Below are 20075 nucleotides of genomic sequence, written 5' to 3' on the forward strand. Positions count from 1 at the left end.
ATTAATTTCCCCAAAGCTACAAATTAAGTGTCAAAGGCAACCAATTTATAGTTGGGTTTCCTCTTCTTTCTCTATTTACTAAACAAGTCAGATATTTCCCAACAAAAAATTACGAAGAAAATACCGTGGTTTCCCTTCAATCTTTGTTCTTTCTCCTATCAACTAGCATTTTTATTCATAAACATAATAGCTATTTTTGAACATTTATGATGCACTAAGTATTGTACATTCTAATTTAATACAATAACCTTATGTTTCCATATAATTAAGAGAAAAAAAAAGACACAAAAATTAAGTATTTTATCCAAAGGCATATAAATTAGTAAAGTTGTGCCTAATTCCAAACACACTGCTCTTTTGAATCTATTCTGCTTCCACTGAGTGTACACACTAGTACATGTACCCCCCCCCCCCCGACTCTCTCTCAAGATCTCTCTCAAGATCTTTGCAACCTAGACTGTAAGAGTAATCTTAAAAGGCTGGTAATCTATAATGGTTGTGAAAAGTTTAGGTAACAAAGGAATATACTATTTACTGCCATAATATTCCTAAACAAGTTATTTTTAAATGGGTATTTCAGGGCTACTGTTATCACATGTGTTTAAGCCAATTTATTTACCAAAACATAAAAAAAAAAACCCAGCATAATATAATGTAAGAATGCCAGAATTTAAGAACAAAAACCATTAAATGTCAATCTATGAAAAAACCTGTAATCCTAATATAATTTTATCAAGATACTAAAATATGCTAACAATTCATAGTTGTATTTTAAAACACATAAAATATAAAATGGTTTTATGCCAAATTAAAGATCTGCAAATATTTCGACATACAAAATGATGTTAACTATCTCCACATGGCTAAATCAAAAATCTCATCTTGATATGTGAAACATGTAAAAATGAAACCACTTTGGTTAACAGTATCCTATATTCTATCTTCAGGGTTTTTTTTTTTTCCCCCCACCCCAAACAAAAAGCTCTTTTTATATAGACAACTTTAACTTGTTTCAAAGTATCCAGTATATAAATTCACCTACTTAAACAGGTACATCCTGTCTCTTTTTCTATGTCAACTTCCATACTTAGGTCTTTCCTGGCCAGAGCACAAGCTCCTTGAAGGCAGGGACTATGTTTTTATATACACCGTGTGCACACAATTACTTCCCTTCCACTTTCTTCCACTTACAAACAATTTCATTGAAAAGAATCCCATTATGTCACAAGACTCTGGAAATTGCATGGCAAAATTATAAAAGACAACAGGGACCTGAAAAAAAAAAAAAGACAACAGGGAATTCATATGTATATATGAATATGTATATATTAAGGGGTGCCTGGGAGGTACAGTCAGTTAAGGTTCTGGCTCTTGGTTTCAGCTCAGGTCATGATCTCAGGGTCCTGAGATCAAGCCTCACCTCACAACAGCTCACACTCAGCCTGGAGTCTGCTTGAGAGTCTCTCTCCCTCTCCCTCTGCCCTTCCCACTCATGCGTTCTCTCTAAAATAAATAAAAAATTTTTAAAAAGAGTATATATATTATATATACACACACACATACTTTAATCAGAAAACACAACAGGCATTAAAGTGCAGTAAAATGAGTTTCATACCTCTAGTAGGTAAGTAACTTAACATGCAGAAGTTGACAGAATATAAAACAATGATACAGGATGACAGCTAAAATTAAGGCCTCAGGAATCAGCCTACCTGTAATTCAAATTCTGATTCCATTATTGATTAGCTGTGTCCTTGGGCAAGGCAAATTCCTTGAGCCCAAATTTCTTTACACTTATAAGAATAATAATCTCCAGATATTTTTATCTAGGAGAAATACAGTAATAGCACCGAGACTGAGACCGAAATACAGTAATAGCACCGAGACTGAGAACGTAGGCTTTGTAGCCAAATTGCCTGTGTTCTAATCTAACTTCCTACTAACAAACCTAAGTATGACCTTGAGCAAGTTACTTAACCTCTCCTCATTTCAACATCTATTAAAGGACATTAACAGAATTTACTTTGAAATAAAATGAAGACAGTCTTATTATTATGGATATTTAAGGTAATAGAATGATATCCCCTGTCAGGGCAGTAGTTTCTCCCCCTATTGGCGAGGTGATTCAGACTGGTGTCTGGAAATTGAAATTCAGTTGCTTAAGTACAACTCCCCATACTCCACCCACCGCCCCCTTTTCAGGCCTCTTAAGAGACTGCTAGAAGTTTGTCATAACACTCCAGTAACCAAACTAAGCGTTACTGAGGAGAGGAAGCAGTAAATTAAGGCAACAAGTAGGACTAGGGGTTTTACTATTCTTCCACATTCACTGTATTTTACAGTCTAAGGGAAGAGAAAGGGTAAAAATTACTGGCCCATGATATCCTATACAATAAAAAACAGATGAAAAAAACAGAGATAAATACTTCACTATTTTTTATTATTTAAGCTAACAGCACCATATGGCACTGTTTTACACCTTCTACTAAATAAGACAGGCCCTTAATCTCAAGGAACTCTTATCTTAAAGGAAAAGGAGACAGGTCAAGAACTATTTAAGAAATTAGGAATGTACAAAGTTATTTATGATGAAAAATTATTGACAAAGATTGTGCAAACTTAAGTTCAATAATCTTTTTTTCAGTTGAACAATGGCAAAGGGATGTGGTTTTTTTTCTTGAGGCACTTACTTTTTAGGCCAAATTAGATTAAATTTTTATTTATTTATTATTTATTTTTTTTATTTATTTTTAAAGATTTTATTTATTTATTTGACAGAGATTGACACAGTGAGAGAGGGAACACAAGCAGGGGGAGTGGGAGAGAGAGAAGCAGGCTTCCCGCAGAGCAGGGAGCCCGATGCGGGGCTCAATCCCAGGACCCTGGGATCATGACCTGAGCCGAAGGCAGACACTTAACGAATGAGCCACCCAGGCGCCCCTAGATTAAATTTTTAATAAGCCAACAAATTTAAACTCTGACAACTTCATAATCCTTCCATTCTTCATGCTAAAATGTATTCTATCAACAGCTTACTCCTACTTTTCACAGAATCATGTAACAGTAAAGCTGGTTTAAACTTTTAATGGTAAGATATTTAATGTCCTGAAAGATTTTTTTTTTTTTAGGTTCCTAATTTTGTTACACCAGAATTTCTTTTTCTGACACAAATGATTTTTTCTTTCTGTATAGAGATTCAATCCAAAGCTCATCTTATCTGTGCTCCTCCAATATTGATCTGTGACTTCCATATTGATTATCATAGAAAAGGAAGTTTACTCAGGGTGTATAAAGTGGCTACTCTGTACCAAGCTAGCCTCTGAGTATTAAAAAATAAAAAGCCTGTGGTGAAATATGTTAAGAAAGTAGGTTTAAACCACATTTCAGAAACATTTCTCATAGTTCAAGAATCCTGAACAATCTTCTTGAGCTAGGCTTTATCTGCCTACTTTAGAAAAAGTTCTATGAACAGATTTAAAAGAAAATGGGGCAGAAGGAGAGGAAGGGAAAAAAATTTTTTAAATAACTGTTCTTTTTTTAAAAGATTTTATTTTATTATGTTATGTTAGTCCCTATCAAAATATCATCAACTTTTCTCAAAGAAATGGAACAAATAATCCTAAATCTGTATGGAACCAGAAAAGACCCCGAATAGCCAGAGGAATGTTGAAAAAGAAAAGCAAAGCTGGCGGCATCACAATTCCGGACTTCCAGCTCTATTACAAAGCTGTCATCATCAACAGTATGGTATTGGCCCAAAAACAGACACATAGATCAATGGAACAGAACAGAGAGCCCAGAAATGGACCCTCAACTCTATGGTCAACTAATCTTCGACAAAGCAGGAAAGAATGTCCAATGGAAAAAAGACACTCTTTTCAACAAATGGTGTTGGGAAAACTGGAGAGCCACATGTAAATAGCTGTTCTTTACATTATTGGTCAGATTTCCCTGTTCTTAGTACAGCCACCGGAAAATGACTATTTAAAAATGATGAATTCAAAATCCTTATAACACATGCAAATTAATTCTCTGCACATAATGTATTTACAAACTAGGCTATTTTTTTAAATGTTACCCACCATACTTCCAAAAATGGCTGACAACTGGCGCGAGTCAAGCTACTCATGCTGTTTGACAAAGTCCAAGTATGGGGGATGATCCTGAAAACAGGAGATTCCAAAGCTGGCTCCTGCTATTCTCTTTCATTTTGTTTGTGGCAATCTTTATAATTGTGGGAATATTTCTGGGCTGGCTCCTGCTATTCTTTTTCATTTTATTTACGGCAATCTTTATAATTGTGGGAATATTTCTGGGGTTTCATGATAAAGTGACTACTCATCTTAAGTTACGCCTATCTAAGCAATCATAATGAAACTAATTCCACGAAGAATTAGTTTCTATAGAACAAAATAACAAGACGGTCACGCTCTGCCTAGCACCTTTCCCTTTGCGTACTGTTTTTTAGTTTTAGCAAAAGCCAATAAGCAGAAATCAATAAAGGTCATGTTAATCATTACAAAGGAAAAATGAAAGAAGGCTATGGCTGTAATCCAGAAAATGATCTAAGATTTGGAAAAACAAAAATATCCTAACATATAAATAAAGTTCCTCCGAGGCTGTGAGGAGGAGATGCTTGCAACCTGATCCTGTGTCTGTGTCTCCTCATTCGCCGACGCCGTCCTTTCCTACGAGAGACCCACCCCGGCTGGAGCTGGACTCCGGCAGACAACCACTGTTATCCAATGATCTCAAGTGGTTTGATCCCACTGGTATGTTATAATGTTAATAACAAATTGTTAACCCTTCCATTATTAATATTATCATATACTACACATTGTTAACATATATTAATATTACCTATTATTACTCCGAAGTGTTCTTTATAAAGACCTATCCATATTCTGCATCTATTCTTCCCATCTTCCATTCAACTAGAACATTTAATTTTTAGTTAAGTTCAGAGCCTCACAGAACAGAGCCTATACTTCCCAGCCTCCCATGTAGCTGGGAGCCACAAGACAAAGTTCTGGCCAGCATTTTAAGTAGAGGTGTTATGTGGTTTCCAGAAAACTTCCTATTCCTACAAGGACAAATGGTATATCCACCCTGCTTCCTGGAACATGGATGACTCACCACCATCTTAAACCAAACAAGGACCAGAATCTAGGGTGGTGGAAGAGTAGGCTAGAGGGGATCTGGTTTCCTTGAGGACTCTGTGGGACAGAACTTCCATAAAAGCCCTAGACTGCCCATTTCCCAACTCTTGTGTTACAAAGAAACAGAACTTCTACCTTGTTTAAGTCAATGTGATTTTGAGTCTCTTTTACTCAGAGCTGAAGCTAACACTAAATGATAACCTTACTCTTCCTTCAGTCATCAATCAGTGATCCACATTTTAGTACAGTATAAATTTTCAATAAATAAAATGAATTATAAACATTAACTGCAACAAACTACACAGAAACAATAAGCAGAAAACAGCTCAAAGAATGAATCTGCTATATTGCACTGGGTAAGTAAAGAAAAATCAGTGGAGGGAGAAGGAAACAAATATTTATCACAAATAGTCTCACTGTGGGGTGCCTGGGTGGCTCAGTTGGTTAGGCATCTGACTCTTGCTTTCAGCTCGGGTCATGACCTCAGAGTCATGGGATCGAGACCTGCATGGGGCTCTGTGCTCAGCATCGAGTCTGCCTGAAATTCTCTCTCCTTCTGGCCCTACTCCTGCTCTCTCTCAATAAATAAATAAAATCTTAAAAAAAATATTCTCACTGAATCCTCATCACTTCTTGTGGGTACTACTACCCAAGTTATATATGGGAAGTGAAGGCTCAGTAACACCCAGTCAGTCAATGACTCATCCGTTCATCTATATTTATTCATCATCTACTATGTGCCAGGCTTTCTGTTATGCTAAGGAAACAAAATTATGAATAAACAATCAATCCTTACTCTAAAGGAGCTTACATACAAATAAATATTATATAATTGCAAACTGCAATAAACTGTAGAAGGAAAAAATTTCTTGGAGGGGAAAAAACTAGAGGAAGGTCCATGTGGCTGCAGCAAACAACCATGAGTAACAGTAACAGATGTAGTTGGGAGAAAGAGGTAAACTCAAGACTATACAGGGCTTTGTAAGCCAATATAAAGTTTGTATTTTCTAAGTGATTGAAAAGTCATTAGAAATTTTTAAGCAAGACAATCATCATGATTTGCTTTACAAAGATCATGTGGCTTCAGTGTAGAGAACGAATTTGAGGAGAAGAATGGAAGCCAAAGGACTAGTTAGGAGACTGTTGCAATAATCCAAAAAGTAGGTAATTTGAACTAGGATGTTGAGGATGTAAATGCAGAGACTGAGATATATTTTAGGAACAGGATTTACATGACATACTAGTAGATAGGCTGTAGGGGTGAGGGAGAAGATGGTATCACAAACAACTCCCAGGTTTTTTACATAAGCAACAAGTGCTTACAGGAGCTTAAGCAATCTAGGCCTTCTTCAGTTTCCTAATTTAATGAGTAATATGACTTGTTGCATCATATCCAAGGACCCTTCAGGCTCTACATCAGTTCCAAATCTTAGTCCAAAATCTGTATCCTGACATCTACTCTCATGATTTGAAAATGAAATGTTAACAATCCCGAACCTGTCTAATTCTGAGTATAAAAAAGTTTCTCAAGGATGGTGAGATTTGTTCCATCCCACTCAAAATTCAGTACACTAAAATAATCTAAAAACCTTTTGGCAAGAATACCTCATTTGTAAAACATTCAAAATTATAAAAGCAACTGATTCAACAAATATTTCATATTAATATTTCCACTCTACTATACACACACCAAGAAATTATGAAATGTCATATATCATCTCCATCTTCAAAGACCTTATGCAACCTAAGGATTTTTTGGATATTACACCAAAAACACAGGCAACAAAGGCAAACAGAAACACGTGGGACTATATCAAACTAAAAAGCTTCTGCACAGCAAAGGACAGTATCAACAAAATGAAAAGACAACCTATGGAATGGGAGAAAATATCTGTAATCCATATATATCCAATAACAGATTAATATCCAAAATATATAAGGAACTGACATAACTCGATAGCAAAAAAAACAAAAACAAACAAACAAAAAACACCCAAATAACCTGATTTTTAAAAACAGACAAAGGACCTAAATAAATATTTTTCTAGAAAAGACATACAATTGGCCACAGGTACATGAAAAGGTGCTCTACTCACTAAACATTAGGGAAATGCAAAGCAAAATCACAATGAGTTTTCACCTCACACCTAATAGGACGACTAATAATATCAAAAAGAAGAGAGAGAACATGTTGGCGAAGATGTGGAGAAAAGAGAATGCTTGTACACACTTGGTTGAATGTAAATTGGTACAGCCATCATGGAAAACAGTATGAAGATTCCTCAAAAAGTTAAATATAAAACTACCAAAGGATCCTGCAACCTCACTTCTGGGTATATATCCAAAGAAAATCAAATCAGTATCTCAAAGAGCCGTCTACACTTCCAGGTTCATTGCAACATTAACAAAGACAAGAAATAGAAACAACCTGTTTGTCAACAGATGAATGGATAAAAAAAATATGTTGTATGTATATAAAATGGAGTATTATTCCGTCATAAAAATGAAGGATCCTGCCATTTCCAACAACATGGATGAACCTGGAGGACATTTATGTTAATAAAATAAGCATAAATAAGCCAGACACAAAAAGACAAATACTGTATTATTCCACTTACATGTGGAATCTAAAAAATTGAATGCATAGAAGCAGAGTAGAATGGGGATTGCCAGGGGCATGGGGGTAGGGGGGAAGGGAAATGGGAAGACTTTGGTCAGAGGGTACAAACTTTCAGTTTTAAGAATAGTAACTTTTGGGCATCTATACCACACAGCACGATGGCTACAGTTAACAATACTGAACTATATACTTTAAATCTGCTGAGACTAGATATTATGTTCTTATCACAAAAGAAAAAAAAGGTAACTATGAGAGGTGACGGATGTGTTAATTAACACACGTTTACCTTGATAGCAGTAATCATTTCACAATGGATATGTACTTCAAATCATCACATTGTACACCTTAAATAATACAATTTTTACTTGTCAATTATACCTCAGTAAAGCAGATGGAAAAAAAGACCTTATGTAGCCTAAATGAGGTACACAAGAAAAATTATCCAGTACAAGGTAAGAACACAAAGGATAGTAAAAAGCAGTATATACAGAAGACCTAAGTAAGACATACAAGACAAACCTGCTACTAAATAAGTCATTGGTAAGAGTACAGCATATGAATTTATTAATTGTAATTGGTATATAAAGATATCTTCTAATTGTCCATTCTCTTAAAAAATGATGGCTTTTATAAAGCTATCCATAATCTTCAATACTGCTACTCTTTCCTCTGATTTATTGAAGGAGTGCTTTCTCACACCAATGGTCAACTAGTTAGAACATCTAATATCAAAACGTCCTCTTGATGATCACATTTCTCAGAAAATGGTTGAAACCATTTTATTTATTAGGTTTAACATTAAAACTATTTATAATGACAGAATAGTTTAGTTACCCAAAGTGCAGACAAGTGCCATACAACAGAAATGAAAAACAAGCCACATAAGTAACTTAAAATTTTCTAGTAAACACACTTTAAAATGGTGAAACAAACAGGTAAAATTAATACAATATTTTACGTAATCAAATATATCCCAAATATTATTATTTCAGCTTGTAGTCAATATAGAGTTAATGGATATTTTACATTCTTTTATTGTCTTCAAATTTTATTTGTATTTTATACTTAAAACATATCTCAATGTGAACATTAAATTTTCATTAGAGATAGTGGATTTGTATTTAGATCTCAAGAAATTTACAGTTGAGGATGTAAATACATGTGCTCGAATTGTGGCAAACATATTTTAAAGTTCCAATAACTAAATCAAGTATTTTTAGAATTTAGATAAAACTAAATCAAGAATTCAGTTCCTCAGTAACATTAGCCAGCCATATATATCTGGCTAGTGAGGATCATTACACAACACCGGTTTAGACCTATAAAGACTATCTTTGTAAAAGTTTAACTGTTCTAGAAAGAAACCTAAGACATGCTACCTACATTACTGTCTTAAGGAAAAGAACGTAGCTTAGATTTTTATGATGGTTCAGAGTCAGTAATATGAATACACATTGCTAGACTGTTCCACAGTAATAGCCACAACAGGAGCTAGCGGCCTTAGTTGACTTTTCCTAAATATTTCTGTCATAACTTGAATAGCAGCTCATTAGCTGTCTTTCTTTTACCTTTTGTTTCTTCCCTGAAAACACACACATCTCTCTAATTTAATCACGATATTAACCCTGGTATGAGGGCAACAACATTATTTTCCTATGAAACAAAAGGACATCAACTTTATAGGTGCCATTTTCTTCAGTATTCAGAGGCCTCTTCACATATATTAAGGTTCCATACAGAATTCGTAAGTTGAAGTTAACAAGTTGACTAGCTGTCAGCACATTACTTCATTTCTCTTGGCACCTTCATTTTACTGTTGAAGTGAAAGTGATTAAATGATTTTTACAGCTGTTTTCAGTTCTAGCATTTTATGACTTTGTCTCTTTTCTGAGAAAAATAGGTTGACCATGAAAAGAAGGCACCAAAAGTAGTGGTAGCGACCATAGATTAGATTTCTTCAATAAATGTGACCCTGAGAAAATAATAAACTAGGCAATATTTAACCCAAAAAGGTTACAGAAGAAAAGGCAATGATCAAGATAAACATGTTAAAGGCTAAAGAATTTGATTTTCAAAAAAGAACCAATCAAAAGACACACAGAATGACTGAATGGATTAAAAAAAAAAAAAACCAAGATCCAACTATATGCTGTCTATAAGAGACGCACTTTAAGATTTTATTTATTTATTGGTCAGTAAGAGAGCACAAGCAGGGGGAGCAGAGGCAGAGGGAGAAGCAGTCTCCCTGCTGAGCAAGGAGCCCAATGCAGGACTCAATCCCAGGAGGGATCATGACCTGAGCTGAAGGCAGACACTTAACTGACTGAGCCACCCAGGTGTCCCAATAAGAGACTCACTTTAGACTTAAGGGCACATGTAGGCTGGAAGTGAAGGGATGGAAAAGATATTCCATGCAAATGTTAACAAAAAAAGATCAGGGCGGCTAAACTTATATCAGACAAAATAGACCTTAAGTCAAAAATTTTCATGTGAGGCAAAGGACATTATATAAGGACAAAACTAGGGAGATGTAACAATTATAAATATACACACACCCAACATCAGAGCATCTAAATGTATGAAGCAAACACTGACAAACTGAAAGGAGAACTTGACAACATATTAATAATAGTAGTAGACTTTAATATCCCACTTTAAGTAATGGACAGAACATCCAAACAAGTAATCAACAAGGAACAGTGGGCTTGAACACTATAGACCAAAAAGACCTAACAGAAACATACAGAACATTCCACCCAACAGTAGCAGAATATACACTGTCCTCAAGCACACCTAGAACATTCTTCAGGAGAGATGACATCTTAGGTCACAAAGCAAATTTTAACAAATTTAAGAGTGAAATCATACCAAATATTTTTTCTGACCAAAACAGAATAAAACTAGTAATCCACAGCAAAAGGAATATTGGAAAAGTCATAAATATATGGAAATAAAACAACACAATCTTGAACAACCAATGGATCAAAGAAGGAATCAAAAGGGAAATTAGAAATATCTCAATATCTTGAGACAAAAATGAAAAGACAACAGACCAAAACTTATGGGATATAGCAAAAGCAGTACTAAGAGGGAAGTTCATTATGATAAACATCTATATTAAAAAAGAAAGATCTCAAATAACCTAACTTTACACCTCAAGGAGTCAGAAAAAGAACAAGCTAAGCCCGAAGTTAGCATAAGGAAGAAAATAACATAGATTAAAGCAAAACTTAAGAAAATAGAATAGAAAAAAAAAATCAACAAAACTGAGTTGGTTGTTTGAAAATATTAAACTGACAAAACTTTATACTAATAAAAACAGAGAACTCAAATGAAATATAAAATGAAAAAGGAGACATAACTGATGTCATGGGAAGGGGGGAGTTGTGTGAAGGGGGAAGGAGGGAGGATAAGAGACTATTGTGAACAATTATAATGCCAAGCAACTGAGCAACCTAGAATAAATGGATAAATTCCTAGAAACATACAACCTACCAAAGACTAAATCTGAATAGAAAAAGACTGAATCAGTATCAAAAATCTCCAACAAAGAAAAGCCCAGGACCAGATGGCTTTACTGGTAAATTCTACTAAACATTTAAAAAAATTAATGCCAATCCTTCTCAAACTCTTCCAAAAAAGATGAAAGAGGAAGGAACACTTCTAAACTAATTTTATGGGCCGGCATTACCCTGATACCAAAACCAAAGACACTACCAAAAAAAAAAAAAAAAAAAAAATTACAAGTGAACATAGAATTCCTGATGAACACAAATATAAAAATTGTCAACAAAATACTAGCAAACCAAATTCAACAGTACATTAAAAGTATTATACGTGGAGTGCCTGGGTGGCTCAGTCAGTTAAGCGTCTGCCTTCGGTACAGGTCAACATCCCAGGGTCCTGGGATGGAGCCCCACAGCAGGCTCCCTGCTCAGCATGGAGCATGCTTCTCCCTCTGCCCCTCCCCTTGCTCGTGCTCTCTCTCTCAAATAATAAAATCTTAAAAAATAAATAAGTAAAAGGATCATACACCATGGCAAAATGGGACTTATGCCTGACATGCAACCATGGTTCATTACACAAAAATCAATTAACGTAACACGTGACATTAACAGAATAAAGGGTAAAACACACACATACAACATGATCATCTCAACAGATACAGAAAGAAAGTTTGAAAAAATTCAACACCCTTTCAATGATAAAAACTTGCAACAAACTAGCAATAGAAGGAAATTATACAGGCCATATATGAAAAGCCCACACATTCAGTGATGAAAGACTGAAAGCTTTTCCTCTAAGATCAGGAATATGGCCAAGATGTTCACTCTCACTACTTCCATTTAATAAAGTACTAGATTTCCTAGCCAGATTAGGCAAGGAAAAGAAATAAATGACATACAAATCAGAAAGAAAGAAGTAAAAAATGTGAAGACATGATCTTATTATATACAAAAAACCCTTAAGACTCCACAAAAAAAATCTTAGAATTAATTAATTCAGTAAAGGTGCAGGATACAAAAATCAACCAAATCACCTGCATTTCTATAAACTAAGAATAAACTATTTGAAAAGGAAATTCAAGAAACAACCTCATTTACAATAGCATCATAAACAATAAAATACTTAGTAATAAACTTAACTAAGGAGGTAAAAGACTTGTACGTTAAAAAATTACAAAACATAGGGACGCCTGGGTGGCTCAGTCGGTTAAGTGGCTGCCTTCAGCCCAGGTCATGATCCCAGGATCCTGGGATCGAGTCCCACATCGGGCTCCTTGCTCAGCAGGGAACCTGCTTCTCCCTCTCTCTCCCTCTGCTTGTGCTCTGTCAAATAAATAAAAAATCTTAAAAAAAAAATTACAAAACATAAAGGAAAGAAATTAAAATGACATAAATAAATGGAAATATATCCTGTGTTCATGAATTAGAAGACTTAGTATCACCAAAAAGGGGAAACTGCATGATGGACATTAAGGACAGCATATGATGTAATAAGCACTGGGTGTTATATAAGACTGATAAATCACTGAACTCTACCTCTGAAACTAATAATACATTATATGTTAATTAACTGAATTTAAATAAAAAAATTTTAAAAATCTAATGCTGAAAAAATCTAAAAAAAAAGATTAAAAAAGGGGAATAACTGAAAAAAAAAAGAATTGAGGAAGGAAGATCTCACAGATGCAGAAAAAAGGGAGTTCTAGTATGGAGGTGGAAAGTTACCTTAAGTTATGAAGAAATCTTTGTCTTCTGAAACAGGAAGGAAGGGTTGATGTGAGTAAGGTAAGTAGAAGAGAAAGTATAAAGTTGAAAAGGAGTAAGTGTGAGTGTGTAGCAGTTGAAAGTAATGGGTCATGGGGTCTAGGATGGATAATAACAAAAATACAGAAGTGAGGGTAGTACAAGAAACAAATTGTGGGATGTGGTTATTGGAGTATGTGGTTAGAGCCAAGTAGAGAGGATTACTGGTATGGAAGCTGTGACACTGTGAAGTATGATATATAAAATGTCATCTACAAAGAAATGAAATCATGTAGATGACTGATAAAACTCTGATCCAGATGTAGAACTGCAGAGTGAGATTTGACAGACAATAGCAACAAACAAGAAGAGTCACCTAGCCAGATGGCAGGTGCCTCAAAAGAAGGAAGATTTTTTATAGTTATTAGACTAGTAACATTTTAATAGCTATAATGGATGACTAGAAAAATGCTGACTCTACTCCTCTCCTTCCTACACACACACACACACGCATTCCCAAGATACACTGGCTATGAACAAAGGAACAATACATGTGACCTCTGGAGAAGCATGTACTTAAGAAAACACAGAATTTCAGTTAAGGGATGGAATGGGCTTCCTGGAAGGAGTATAGATTCAAGAGTTATATATGATAACTTAAGGTCTAAATCAACATTTAAATGACTGTTTTTAGAGTCTTAAAAGAAATAATTATTTCCTTCAAAAAGTATGCAAGCAAAAAAATTTAACAAGCCAAATGTAACAATATAGGTAATTTTCCAAAATACACCCAATATGCCAAAACTAAGGGGAAAAGGGGAGGAAAACATTCTGTTGTCAAGTACGTAGTACTACATTTAAGCAATATTTTAAAAAGTTGGATTATTTTCTTCATAATTTTGATTACCTCGAGAAGTAGTTTGAAATTAAGCAAAAGTATTCATCATTTAGACTGAACTGAAGCCCAGACTGTAGTTATTTAAACTGCATTACTTTTAAATATCCTATGTGATCTGTCTCTTATTAGTATAGTTTTTGTTGGGATTTATGTTAATTAGCAGAATCTCTGGCATATGACTTATGTCCTGCCAGGCCCAGGATAAATACAACATTCTCTGAAATATAATTTAACATTATTATTTATGTACTTAATTATCTCTCAGCAACTGCATCAAAGACAACTTAGGTCCAGTATTACAAATTAGAATGTAAAATTTTAAAACTGGCTGAACTTCTGCTCTTTAAAAAAAACTGAGGAAAGGTTATCTGCAATTCATTCTGGTTTCCACAATGTGGTGACACTGGGATAAATGTAATATCAAGTTACTGCACTTTAAAAACTGGGGAAATTTTTCAATTTAAAAATAAGTTGCTATGGTTACCCAATGTTTACCTTTATAAGCAATAATTACATTGGACGTCCAAGGGAATCCCACAAAGTGCAGTAAAATCAGTAACTGAAGTGTACACTAGTTATTTCACACACAAATTGGGACCACATACACCACTTCCCTTTGAAAGTAGCTATCATTTGGGAAATACTAAAGAAAATGATTCACATCTTTCTAAACTATAGAAGGGTGGAGACAAAAATACTGAAACTTGTAACTATTTTAAAGTCCAAGTGATGACTCAGATAGAACATTTTTCATATTCTTCAGCTCCCTTTATTAAAGAGTGCTATCTAAAATTTGATAGAACAGTTTCTATTGTTGAAAAAGGAAAGGGTGTTTCTAATGTGTATCAGGCATGGAATTTTTTTTTTGTTGCATAAATAGGTTTTCATGCCCTTGATAAACCTGTAAAAAGCCATGCTTATAACTTAATGTTACTTCAGAGTAAAACGTCAATTCCTTTAGATGTAGTCAATTTTGAACTTCTTAAATGGAAAGAAGGGGCCCCTGTCAGAATTGATTAATTAGCTCATTCTTGACTAAGTGGGTAATTAAATCTGTATCAGTTATTGCAGTAATGTTTTTGTCTGTTTTGTTCACAATCAGAACATTTAGTATGTGAGAATACCCATGAAGCTTTTGACCTGAATATGATTCTAATGTGATCTTCAAATTATGAGACTCCTCATTACAACTTAATGGGCCTCCCACAAAGTGTCTACTGTTTTGTATAGCAAACTTTCAAATATGTCTGTTCTTTAACATTAGGGCTATCCTAAACTGAATTAAAATAGCACATTACACTCAACTGGCTTAAACAAAGACTAACCATAAACAACAAGAAGTGAAATTAAGGTAGCTCTAAGGTACCTAACTGACCCTAGGCTCCAGCTGAGTCTTCTCTGTCAGACTCAGTATGGACCTTAGATAATTCCCTTCATAATCACAGATACCTGCCATACTTCAAGGCATCATATCAGGCACATACTGTTGCCCAGCAGAAAGGGAAGTTTCTTGCTGTGTCTCCCTTTTTAGATACAAAAGGATTTTCCTAGAAGCTACCTAAGCTGACTTTCCCTGACATGTGACCATGCTTGGCTCTTATGTTCTTCTTAAACAAATCACTACGAGGCAGAGTAGGATTACTATGATTAGCTTACACTATTAAGGACTTCTCCAAGTCATGTAGGAGAGGAATGAGCATCCAAACAAAACTTGCAAGGAAGTAAGTGGGTAATGACTGGTGAGTAGACAACCAAAAGTATGCTATGTATTACACTGAAAAATTGAATCTTGGCATTTTATTTCAATAGTTTACTTTTTCTACCTTTATTAGTGGAGCACAACACACTAGCGCCAGATGATATTGAAAGCTTGAGAGATTTATTTTTAAAAGGGGAAAAAAAAATCAGTCACCAGTACCTTATCTTAAAATAGACTAAAGGCAATCACTTTATAAATGCCATTGACAAGAGTATACTTTAGAATATGAAATAGTAAAATTACACTTTAATTTTGACCAATTAAAATGAAAGTTTTATCTCAAAAAATATTTCCTATTAATCTCACTTTTCTCCTCTAGGAAAAGTATGCTATTTCCTATACATAGGTTAAACCACATCTAAAGTAATGAGACTAGAACATACTCAAAGCTAGGATGATGGTTCATCTAAAAACCGTTAAGTGTCAATGAAGGGACTCCTGTGTGTCTCAGTCAGTTAAGCTTCTGCCTTCGGCTCAGGTCATGATCCCAGGGTCCTGGGACCAAGTTTGGCATCAGGCTCCTTGCTCACCAGGGAGCCTGCTTCTCCCTCTGCCTGCTGCTCCCCCTGCGTGTGCTCTCTGACAAATAATAAAATCTTAAAAAAAAAAAAAAGTGTCAATGAAGCTGCAGGTATTTTGTCTGAAAAGGAGTCAGGGAGAATATGACACTTCTAAAATATTTGAAGTGAAGTCATTATAAAGAGATACCAAATTGCACAGGTCTAGAGATAAGAACTAGATCAATGAATAATAACAAGTATCAAGATAAAATCTGGTTCAATATAAGATGGTACTTTTATCTAGCATTATATTATGTGAAGACGGAACAAGGCTGGCTGCTCATACGGGGCTGGGATAAACATCCCAGATAATGTGAATACCTACGATGATTCCATGCACTTTATGTGTACTCAGTTGTAACAACATGCCTGCAAAGTAGTTTCTACTCCCAATTTCACAGATAAAAATCTGAGCTGGAAAAGTTAAACACTGGAAATCACATGGCTGACAAGTGGAGAAAAATGGACCCTAACCCAGGACCATCTGTCTCCAAAGCCTAGCTCTTCCTACAAATCACAAATCTAAGAGAAGTTAAATTAGCAGTTAAGGAAGTAAATGGGATTTCTGAGTTGGTGAACACCAAATAGCATCTGATCTGAAGTCCCTGATTTCAAAATTAAGATGCCAGAAATGAAAAGTATTATTCCCTTCTATTTGTATCAGTATTTCCTAGTTTAAGAATGCTCTCACATCTATTCTCACATTGCTTCCTCACAGCTGTGCTCTGAGGTAAGCAAGCTGGGGAGGCACTATTTCTTGGCATTCTACCTCAGAAAGAGAAGGACCAATTCCTCCAACTTCCTTCTGGTTTACCTTTAAACATATTTGTATCTTCAAGTTTCCTCTCTGATCTTTCATTCATTCAGTAGTCATTTATTAAACATTTCTTACATGCCGGGTACCATACCTCAGTGACTTTGCAGTCATTGGGAAGGGGCTTATAGTCACAGAAGAAACAGTAAGTTTATTCAAAATTATTTCCATCTTTTTATAAACTTTATCAATCCTGATTCTTTCATCACTTTGATTTATCCCCTATTGCTGTCTCTATCCCTTGTCTTGACCTACACAAAATTACTCTGCTTCCTTAACGAGTTACCCTTCCATTTTCTACTTGTTTCATCCTGCTGCAATCTGACTTCCATACTCACCATTCAATTGAAATTGGTCTAAGGTCAACAATGGTAATTTATTGCAAAATCTTCATTTTTCCCAAACTACTCTACAATACTGGATACCAATGATCTTTATTAAAACTCTCTTCCATAAGATTTTCACCTATATTTCTAAATCTTCTTTTTTGGCCCCTTCTACATGGCTTCTCTTCCACCATCCATACTTAAATACAGGATTTTCTTTCAGCCCACTTTTCTGTCTACAACCTCTTCCTGGACAATCTCATCTATTAGATACCTAGTAATAGCCATCACATGTGATAACTTCTGAGTCTTTATTTCCAGTCCTAACCTCCAGATACAACTTCCAAACGCACAATGAGCCATTTTACCTGCATATTCCAGATTATCTCAGACTCAGCATGTCAAAAATCAATTTACCATCTCTAGTCCACTTCCCCAAAGTGTTCTTTTACTAAACCTCCCAGGTCGATTAATAGTAATGGGATCACCATATACACAACAGCCCAGAACACAAAGAATTATCTAGAAGCCTACCCTTACTTCATCTCCCATTTCTCATTAGTCACCCACATGTAGGCATTCTACCTAAAATCCTCCTGAACTTTCTTTCTTCATAGTGATCTATTACAGACCCACTTCAGTCCTCACCCAAGTTATCAAAACCACCTCTTAACTGGTCTCTCAATTCTTGGTTCTCCTTTCACCAGTTTATCCATCCTTGTAGTAAACATAGATTCTTTCACAAGAATCCCTTCCTTTTAGGAGTTCAGCTGCTCCAAAGATACATAAGAGACCTAGGACTGGCCAGAGTACCACCTACTCCTGGTCACATGTCTAGTCCAGGGATGAACAAACGATCAAAGCCAGACAGGGTCTTCCTCAGGACTTTGCTTTCTTGCCATTGCTATCAGGAAAGATACCTACGTTCTTTTCTTTTAGGATTACAGGTAAGAACAATGTAAGCTAACCTGCCTGTAGGAGAGAAAAAAAAAGGACAAAATTTAAAAAGGGTGGGGGTGGTGGGGAATCTATTGTCAACAAGTCCTAGATCCTGCTCTGCCTGACCACCCTGCTACTGCCTGGCCAATATATATCCTTTTGCATTTAAGTCATTTTGAGTTGGGATTTCTGTCATTGTAACCAAGAGTCTTCATTAATAATTCTCTTTATCACCAGTTACTTTCTAAATCATAGATAAAATGTTATTTGCCTGCTTTTATTTAGTTAACTAAGTTTTATTAAAGTACACTATATTAAAGACCACCACTACCTTGTCTTTTAAGTTTCACATGTAAATGTACTTGTTGCAATTTAAATGTACCATGCTGTTTCCTGCAGCTGTGCCTCTGAATATGATGTTCCCCCTGCCTAGAATGTTCCCTTCCTACTTGCTTATCAACAAAATATATAGTAGGGTTGCATTAAAATAAGTCTGGAAAATCAGACAGGGGCTAAATCATGAAGGGCCTTGAATGCCACATTAAAGTATATACATTTTAACCTGCAGAATGAGGAAACCACTAAAAAACTTTAAGTCAAAGAGCGACATAATTAGATTTGCATCTTAGAAGCCTCACTGTGGATGCAATATAAAAGATGGCCTAAAAATGAGGTGATACTAAAGACAGAAACAGTTATCAGGCTACTGCATCCAACTGTCCAAGCCAGAGAGACCATGAGGGATGATAAAATGAGTAAACTGAGACTTTTCTAGGGAAAAAAGTTTGCCAACTGCTGTCAATAGCATTCATTGATAAGTCAAAGTTGTTTTTTTTTTAAAGATTTTATTTCTTTGACAGAGAGAGACACAACGAGAGAGGGAACACAAGCAGGGGGAGCGGCAGAGGGAGAAGCAGGCTTCCCGCGGAGCAGGGAGCCCGATGCGGGGCTCGATCCCAGGACCCTGGGATCATGACCTGAGCTGAAGGCAGATGCTTAACGACTGATCCACCCAGGTGCCCCAAGTCTTTCAAAGTTTTTAAGCTAGCATCTCTTACAAGAATGTAGATAGAAGTGAAGCCTACAAAACTGTGCATATCATGATTTTACTCAAGCATCATTTATAACAAAACATTCAAAACAACCTAAATGTTGAACAATAAAATGATTTAAAATACAGCATATATCATAGCATATATCATACAATAAAATTGAATGATACTTAAAGATTTTTTTTTAATTTATTTATTTGAGAGAGACAAAGAGAGAGCACAAGCAGGGGGTGGAGCAGAAGGAGAAAGATAAGCTGACTCCCCGCCTAGCAGGGAGCCAGATGCAGGGCTAGATCCCAGGACCCCGGGACCAAGACCCAAGCCAAAAGCAGCCGCTTAACTCACCGAGCCACCCAGGGGCCCCAACTGAATAAACAAAATTTTTAAAGAATTTCTAAAAAATGGGACAATACTTATAAAATATTAAGTGGAACCCTACAATATATAAAACAGGATTCTAATTATGTTAAATAATGATCAGAAGGACCTTTTTTCTCTTTTTTGAAGCAACAACAGATTAGTTAACTCAGTGACAGGATTATGGGTACTTTGTTCTTTCCTTCCAATGTGCACATATATATATTTTTTCCTGAGTAAGACTACCACTTAATCATGATTCTTATTTACTAAACTCCATCACTACTTTAGAGGTAAGAAAAATAAGTTCTATGAGGGTTAAATGACAAAAGTTCACATTCC

The 20075-nt window shown here is 35.4% G+C and overlaps 1 protein-coding gene across 8 annotated transcripts in view; it reads right to left on the minus strand.

The window, feature by feature from the left end:
* The window catches only part of ANKRD28 (ankyrin repeat domain 28), a 200861-nt gene that overhangs the window by 123886 nt on the left and 56900 nt on the right, over positions 1 to 20075 (minus strand). The gene's annotated exons all lie outside the window — the stretch shown is intronic.

This window comes from Mirounga angustirostris, unplaced genomic scaffold (assembly GCF_029215605.1).
Source record: "Mirounga angustirostris isolate CCGP_5_RB_7025 unplaced genomic scaffold, mMirAng1.0.hap1 SCAF_1, whole genome shotgun sequence".
In the NCBI taxonomy this organism is placed as follows: domain Eukaryota; kingdom Metazoa; phylum Chordata; class Mammalia; order Carnivora; family Phocidae; genus Mirounga; species Mirounga angustirostris.